Here is a 9,250-nt window from a genome sequence, read left to right on the forward strand (position 1 = left end):
TCAAGTGGTAGAGTGCTAGCCTTGAGCTGAAGATCTCAGGGACAGCGCCCAGGCCCAGAGTTCAAGACCCAATCTGACAATAATAATAATAATAATAACAATAACAACAAGTGAATAAAAAAATCTAGGCTGGGTGAGAGTGACGTGGCTCACTGGGGAGGTTGATATCTGAGGACTGTCATTGGAATCCCAGCCCTGAGCAGGAAAATCCAGGAGACTCTTTCAAAAATCTCCAAGAAACCACAGCAAAAAAGCCACATGTGGCATTGTGGCTCAAGAAATAGAGCACCAGCCTGGAGTAAAAAACATAGAAAATAGCTAGGCTGGGCACCGGTGGCTCACGCTTGTAATCCTAGCTGAGATCTGAGAATCATGGTTCAAAGCCAGCCAGGGCAGGAAAGTCCATGAGACTCTTATCTCCAATAAGGCACTAGAAAACCAGAAGTGGCGCTGTGGCTGAAGCCGTAGAGCACTTGCCTTGAGCTAAAGAGCTGAGAGACAGTGCCCAGGCCCAGAGTTCAAGCCCCAGGACCGACCAAAATAAAAAAAGAAAAGAAAATAGCTAAGGGAGAATGGCCAGGCCCTGAGTTCAAGTTCTGATACTGGGCACACACATCTAAAAATTACAAAAGCAACTCATCTAGGAGGATTTCCCCACCCGGGTGCCTAGCTGCTCCTTAGCAATCAGTTCTTTAATCTTCTTCATGTAGCGACTCATGAAATACGCATCGGGTTCGATGCCCGCGTCCTTCAGGTTTTCCAGAATCTTCTCCAGCCGGGGCAGCGAGTGGGTGCTATCCACCTTCTTGGTGCTCAGGTACAGGTGAAGGCATGGAAGTCCATGAGCTTGCAGCTGTCCACGGAGCAGAGGTTCTGGATCTCCCGTGTCCAGTCCACACGGGGGAAGAACACCAGACCCGAGGTCCCGTAGGCTCACCTGGAAGTCAGCCAGCGGGGGCTGGAAGCCGATGGCTTCGTTGGGCACCACAAAGGCCCCCGGGCCAAGGGCTCAGGGGACCCTGGGCTCCTCTGGGCCAGGATCACTTTGTAAAGATGCGAGGGTAAGGTCACATTGTCTGAGCTGATCACCTGGTAACTCACAGTCTTCTTGCCATCATTTCTAGTCTCAGGTAAGGTCAGAGGTCCAGACACTACCCATACACCCTCGAATTGCTCTGTCAGTTCACAGCAATACATTTCTATTCTATTCCAATATCCAGAATTATTTTCATAATTCTGAGGCACAATATTAGAAAGGTAAAAGGTTTCAGCACAGCTTTACTTGAAAATTTGTTATTTCTAGCTGGAGCCATATGTCCTGTAGACCAGCCACTTCCAAGATAGTCTTCATTGTAGGCGCGGAAGGCCGGGGGAATCCTGGGATCTGGCTGGAATTTGCAATGCTTTCTGTCTGCATCCCCTGTGATCTTGCTTTTGGAAATGTGTTCAAGGACCCATTGAGGGACTCGTTTTGTCTGGTCGTAGGACAGCGTGGTTTGTGTAACATCTGGTCTGTGTTCCAGCTAAAGGGAATCCAAATTGTTCTAACACAGCTGTTTCTGTAGATCAGACAGCGCGTTGGCCTACACCTTCATCCTCCCCACTGAGGCCCAGCGCTGCACCAGGCCGGGCTGGCTCAAGTTTTTTTAAATCCATACAACATATTGTTCCAGATTGAATGCAGATCAGAAACAAGCATCCCATCATCTTCTATAAAGACATAAATTAAAGAGGTGGGTAAAAGACTCAGATCAAGCCCCCACGACCGACCACACACACACAAAAACAGTTTCCTAAGACTGAAGGGTTTGGGAATCATTGTTATCAGGCAATACTTTATCTAGTCAAATTTATTTATTTATTTTTTGTCAGTTGGGGGCTTGGACTCTTGGCCTGGGCACTGTCCCTCAGCTCTTCAGCTCAAGGTGAGTGCTCTACCCCCTTGAGCCACAGTGCCACTTCTGGTTTTCTGGTGGTTTATTGGAGATAAGAGTCTCAGGGACTTTCCTGCCAGGGATGGCTTTGAACCTCGTTCCTCAGATCTCAGCCTCTTGAGTAGCTAGGATTACAGGTATGAGCTACCAGCTCCCGGCTTCAACTTTATATTTTGAAGGAGAAAACTACTAGGTACCAAGGTGTGATAGCATATCACACAGAATGTCTCCATTTTATGACTAAGCACCATCCAGTCACGTACACTTTGCTTCTTCCCCTGGGCTGGTTCCTGCTTGCCTGGGAATAATAAGCTTCCAGAGACAGTTTAGTTCCTGTTTGCTTGGAATTGATAAGCTTCAGTATGAGTCTAGTTTTAGGAAATGGCTTGGTTGGGATAAATGAACAAAATGCACCTAAATTAGATCAGGTGCCACTTGCTTAATGCTGACTTCTGCTTCTGTTGTTTCCTGCTTGCTTGCTTGCAGCTGTAGATTAGGAAAAAAGGGAATTTCTAAATCCTGGGTGAGGGGTATATTAACTGGCTTGGTTGGAACACGGGCTATCCTACTTGGCTACCCGACACCCAAGTGTGAGAGCAGGCTGGCTAACAAAGACTCTCCACTGGCTATATATTGTGTCTGAGTGGTTGCTCCTGGGAGATTCCCCATGACAAACGTCTCTGTGAAGAGTCAAAGGATCCATGAGAAAATAATAGAGCCTTGCCTTGTGAGGACTCATCTCCTTGTTGGGAATGAGTTTATTTCATCTGTAGGGAAATTCCAAATCAGCTTCATTTCGGGCTTACAGGGAGACCATTAATTACTCCATTAAACAATATCCAAAGAACTCCTTACTGAAAGGTATACATTGCAGCAGAGATGTAAAAACTGATCAGCAACCATAATAAAAATAAGCAACCTGCATAGGTATAGACGGGAGAGATGTTGACTATTCCCACAGGTGGCTGTTCCACAGGCTTGACAGTGTCAGAATCATCCCCAAACTCTTACCTCCCTCCAGTCTGCTGTTTCAGCATCTTGGCTCACGTGACTAGCCCTAATCATAAGCCTCCAATCCCTGGCTTCAAAGGTAGATCCAAGATTGGGAGTCAGAACACAAAGGAGTAAAATGTTTTCTCTCATGCTTTCTTATAGGCAAGAAAAAAAAAAAGACATTTCTCAGGTGCACTGACACCTTAATCCTGACTGCTTTTCAATATCACTGGTCAGAATGCGATCACATGATTGCGGAAACCAATCACAGGCAAGAATGAAGTGATCACTGTTGGCGAGGTCCGACCATGATTCTCTTGGTGTTTGTGAAAGGACGTAGCTTTTCCAAAAGGGAGACTTGCTAACGGTACAAAATTAGAGTTCTAACAAGAGTAGAGGTGAAGGTAGAGAATAGCTATGAGATAGGCAACTGGCGAGGTCTTACACAGTTAATTGTAATTATAAATTGAATACTACCATGCTACATAGGATGAAACTCAGAGAAGCATTATAAACATCACCTCTACCTGGTATCCTTCCCTCAGTTAATCAGTAGTCTGAAAGCCTGAGGAATGCCTAACAGATTTTTAAGATGCGCAGCCTTATTTTCTCCCATCTTCATGAATAACTAACTGCAGTGTGGTCTGTAGTTTTCTATAAATCCACAATTATGTATTATTCAATAACTAAAAGTAGTTTTTGGTAGTCTCAATTTTGTTAGGGCTAATTTTCAAATATCTCACCTTTTAAATGTCATGATACTTCCAGGTAAAACTTGGCTCCACCATTAAGCTGGGAGAATATTTCAAAAGTATTAATTCCATTCAATAAGTCAAGTATTTTTCTAGTCTAAGTAATTAATAAAAGTTAGAAAAAATATGAAAATATATTATTCAATATGGCCTACTTTCCCTGCAACAGCCCACACACCATCTGTCTGGTCTTCTGATAATATAAGCCAATCAGAGCAGAGGTATTTTCTGTTTTGATTTTTCTGTAGCATCAGTAATGAATAGATCACGTAGGAAATGGTCCTTATTTGTTTTCCTCTGGCTGCCTTTCCTGACTACCTTAAACAGAAAACCCCCAAGGTTCCTTTCTAATTCTGTCTATAGAATTCTTACAGATTTGTAATTGTCTCCTTCACATGTTTGTTTTCTGTTTCCCAACTAGATTATGAGAACTGTGAGAGCTATAAAACATGTGGATCCTTTCTTTATCTGTGTGTTTGTTTGTAAAAAGAGACCTTACTATGTACATTGCCAAGGCGGTTGGCCTTGAATGCTCAATTCTCCTGTCTCTTCTTGCCAACTGCTATCATCCCAGGCCTGGGCCTCCACGACCAGCAAAGTCCATCTTATTCCATAAACTTACTTATTCATAACCGATCAATACATTCATTCATTGAATTTAATGTTCTTTTCAACATCATCTCTCATGGAGACGTTTCATGCTATAGTCTCAAAGCAAAACCTAAATCAATCTTGGTGTTTATCATATTTTGGCTACTGATATTTAGTAATATAGGATATTACATTTGTACCATCAATAACATTTAGTATAAAATGTCTCACGTAGTAAAATACAATTTGTGAACAAAGATCAATTCCTGTTTAGGTTAGAGGGAAATAATTGTTCCTTTTATACAATTCGTTAGGTATGGGTAACCTATTTGAGGCTAGAATAGAAGTTTAAAAATGTCTAGAATCAAGAAGCTAGAATATTTTATAGTTCACAGCTGAACTTGTGAAAATCCTTTGTATCCTCATCTGAACTAGAATGGCCTCTCGTGGCTCCTTATCGTGATGATAGCACACAGGGGTGTGCTGCCTGTGCACCTGAAGCACTTGGGCTGCATATATTGGTTTTTGTATTGAGGCATTATTCATGGAATCAACCTAGGCACCCATTAACAGATGAACAGATAAAGAAAATATGGCATATATATATACGATAGAGCATTATTCAGCCTCAAAAGAACAAAGTTATGTCATTTACAGGAAAATGCATATTCTTTAGCTAAAACAAACATCTCATATTTTCTCTTGTATGTAGAACCTATGTCTAATATAATAATAATAATAATAGTAGTAGTAGAAAGGGAATTATTTGGGAAGAGGAAAGGGACCGTGGGGAAGGGAATAAGAGAGGGTAATTGGGAAAGGGACCAAATAGGATCAAAGTATACGCATGTATGAAAATATTTAAGAAAATCCATTATTTTGTACAATTAATATATGCTAATAAAATGCCAACTATAATAGGGAGCATGAGATGTTTCAGGTCATTAAATATCATACTTTATTGTGATTTAGCCAAGCAAGATTGCTCCAGCAGGAACACAGGAGTGGCTGTTTGCAGTAGCGGTATTCATTCCCTTCCTATCTGGGTGTGATTAGCATGGACTTGCTAAATCTCTCCCTCAGCCATCTGTGAGCACCTTCTTGCTTTAAAACAACACAAGCCAGCTTGGCCCAGTTTGGTTTTTGCCACAACTGTTATCTTTGCCTTAAACCTGGGAACATTCTCTAATGCCTGTAGCTTGAAAATGTCAACTCGGACTAAGAATCTGGTCCTTGAGATTAAAAATAAAGATGGCTATTAAATCAAAGATTTCAACTGAAATTTTGTTGGTATAAAACGTTGGCCACAGACAATTGGAATCTGTCAGAAAACTCTTAAGCATTTTGGTTGACTAAGGAAATTAACCATTTTATTTACATAATCTCTTAATAATTCCAAACTCATTTCCAAGTGACCCAAGTTCACCTGCCTGCTCTCTTGCTATGTTTACCCTGTGACAGTACGCTTTTGTAATAGCAGCTTCTATGTGAGGTCCTGGGTTTTAGCAGGACTTTACTTACAAGACCACTTGCCTAGGTTGGAGGCTGCCTTTGCTGCACATATGATAGCACCCATAGAATTCTTTCTGAAGGAGTTGCTCTGATCACCAGGAATCAGTGCCTCCTCCCGGCACTCCAAAGACAAGGCTACCCCAGATCTACCGAGGACAGCCAGGAGACCAGTGTGAATAGGAGCCATGCTCTGAGAAACGTCTCAAGGTAGAAGAGACACTGCCACCATGTTCTCCATCAAAAAAGAACACAGTGAAAAACTTGGAACCCGTTCAAAATAGGCTTCATTCTGTTTATGACATCTGGTTCATCAAGTGTAGTGTGAGGAGGACTAATATCCATCTTTTGGTGTCATGTTGCAGGTTTTCATATTTAGTTGTAATTTGTATACAATAAAATTCACAATTAATGAAATTGAGTGAATTTACAGAATTGTGCAAACATCACCACACTCCAATGTCAAAACATTTCTGTTACCCCACTCAAAAAAAAATTCCCTGTATGCATTATGTTTAGGATTTTATATTCAACTTTCCCATGACTTTTCTGGGAGAATATAATTATATAATTGAAATAGAATATCAAAAGTGTTAATAAGAGGCTGGGAAGGTGGCTCAGTAGTAGAGTGCTTGCCTTGCATGCATGAGGCCCTGGGTTTGATTCCTCAGCACCACATAAGCAGAAAAAGCTGGAAGTGGCGCTGTGGCTCAAGTGGTAGAGCACTAGCCTTGAGCTGAAGAGCTGAGGGACAGCACCCAGGCCCAGAGTTCAGGCCCCAAGACCGACAAAAAAAGAGAGGGGTTAATAAATGTCACTCTATTGGCATTCAGACACACATGAATGATTTTCCTGGGAAGGAGCACGTTGTAGATGTTCATTTATTTAATTATTTAATTAATTTCACACTGGTTCTGGATCTGGGAGCTGTCCCTGAGCTTTTTTGCTCAAAGCTAGCACTCTACCACTTGAGCCACACCTTTCCGTCTGGATTTTTGGTGGTTAACTGGAGATAAGAGTCTCTCCTGCCCAGGCTGGCTTTGAACCCTGATCCTCACCTCTCTGCCTCCTGAGTAGTTAGGATTAGCCACTGGTGCCTCGCTGGAAGGAAATATCTTAAATCAACAGTCCAGCTAGTTAGGGATTACAATGTTCCTTCAAAATGAGTGAAAAGCATCCTGAAGACCAGAGCTTATGTATGAACTGTGCTCTTGTTACAGGCGAGCGATGACAATTGGACTTGAGTCACTCTATGTCACCATTGTGCTTTCTCACCTCAGCTCTTAAGTGGGCAGTCAGTCAGTCATACCCTTGCGGACCTCATTCCTTCCCCCAAAAAGTGTTAGCCCGGGCTGGGAAGTTGGCTCAGTGGTAAAGCGCTTGCCTTGCATGCCTGAGGCCCTGGGTTCGATTCCTCAGTACCACATAAGCAAAAAGAAAAAAGCCGGAAGTGGTGCTGTGGCTCAAGTGGTAGAGCACTAGCCTTGAGCTGAAGAGCTGAGGGACAGCGCTCAGGCCCAGAATTCAGGCCCCACGACCGGACCCCCCCAAAAAAAGTGTTGGCCCATCACAGGTCATGTTCACCCCACATTCTCCTTTCCTCTCTTTTCTTCTCCAAAGGGCCATCTCAACACGTCATTTCATTTCTTCACCTTAGTCTCCCTCTCCACTGCTGTTAAAAAAAAAAATGGTGTCCCTTGACACTCCCATGATGTAGTTCTATTCACTCCTAACCCCTCCATGCCAGGCCCAATTAACACCTGGTCCTCATCTTACCACCTACCCACTAGACCACCACCAAGAGTATTTAAGTGGGCCAGTGCCAGCTTCCCTTTTCCCTGCGACTGCCAAAGATATTTCTAAAAACTAAAATACAAAGTTCGATCATTCCATCCTCCTGTTTAAAATCTTCATCAACATTTACAGAACAGGGTGAGAATGTCTTAGAGCACAGCACTGGAGGCTGTGACCGGCGCAAGCCCTTCCTGTCTTGCTTCTGTTATAGTTGCTTTTCGTTGACTGGGATTTCCTCCTAGAAATCTCAGCTTAGGTTTTGCTTGCTGTAGGCAGGTTTTTGTGGCTGTTCATACAGATTTCAGTCCCTCCCAGGCATAAAATGGCCTTTTGTTATCAAATGTCTTCTTTTTAAAGAGTTGCTTCTCATGCGGCCACTGTAATGGCCCTAGATTATAATAATGGTTATAATCTTCCTGAGGTGGGTTCTATCTCATTCACCGTTACACCTGCAAAGGGCAGGATTTACACCTTACAGATGGATTTAAGATGTCTGCACAAGCCAGGTGCACGCCTAATCCTTCCTACTCAGGAGGATGAGATCTGAGGATTGTGGCTCAATGCCAGCCCAGACAAACAAAAGAACCAAGAATTCAGGCAAAAGTCAGATGTAGAGGAGGGGCTCAAGTAGTAGAGTGCCAGCCTTGAATAGAAAAGCAAAGTGAGAGCGCAAGGCTCTAGATTCAAGCCCCAGTACTGGCACATGCACAAGATAATGTGTAGGGGGTTGAAATAAGCCATTTCATGGAATAACCTACCATCTGTAAAGGCCTTACAATTTTAAAACAGTTTATCAATCTAGATTGAGGTTTCACTGTGTGTCAAGCATACAACAGACATTCTATAAGTGTAATTCCTTTAGCCTAGCCACAACTCCAGACCACTGAGTCACAGGTAGGTATATATCCATTGTCATGGGGTTCATTTCCTAGAGAAAATCCTATCTCATCGTCGAGGCAGGGAGGGGCTAAGTAAATGGACCGTTTCTAGTAAAGTAAATGAATGGCCAAGGAGCACACGTTCACACACATCCTATGTACATATTCATAGAATATACACAGAATGTACATTACACACATAGAATATATACAATGAAAATATTATTAGAACATATAGATATGTTATATATGTGTATATGTATCCATTCTATGTATGTTATGTGCATTATATATATATATAGAATATACACAGAATATATATGTGCATAAATATAGATGTATTGAAAAGACACATGAAAAACCATGTTTATTAAAAATATATACATATTGACTATATCTGCCCATACAATGTGTGTTATCTATATTAGAGCACATACACATATGTATATATAAATGATCATATACATATACAATGCATGTGTGTTTATATGGTGTGTGTGCATGTGTGTGTATCTAATGTGTCCATGTGGTCTCAGAGTGAGGGATCGGGTCATTTCTCTGGGGGACTCAGCACCCCGCCTTCAGAGCCCAGGACTGGGACTTAGGACCCAGCACCACCATAGGCCCAGAAGCCATTGGAGCGGAGCCGGAGCCCGGAGCGAAGCCTGGGAGCCAGCGACCGCCGCCCCCGTCCTGAGACCGCGGAGCCGCTTCCCGCTTCTAGCCCTGGAAATGGCTGCGGAGAGACCCCGTGCGTGGCCCACGCCACCCGACCCCGGCGGTGGCGGGTCGAGAGGGG

At 42.9% G+C, this 9,250-nt stretch overlaps 1 pseudogene; it reads right to left on the reverse strand.

Annotated features, from left to right (window-relative positions):
• Positions 1–640: 640 nt before the first annotated feature.
• LOC105997744 overlaps positions 641–9,250 on the reverse strand; it is a 16,486-nt pseudogene continuing 7,876 nt past the window's right edge.

Source organism: Dipodomys ordii, unplaced genomic scaffold, assembly GCF_000151885.1.
Source record: "Dipodomys ordii isolate 6190 unplaced genomic scaffold, Dord_2.0 Scaffold152, whole genome shotgun sequence".
NCBI lineage: Eukaryota > Metazoa > Chordata > Mammalia > Rodentia > Heteromyidae > Dipodomys > Dipodomys ordii.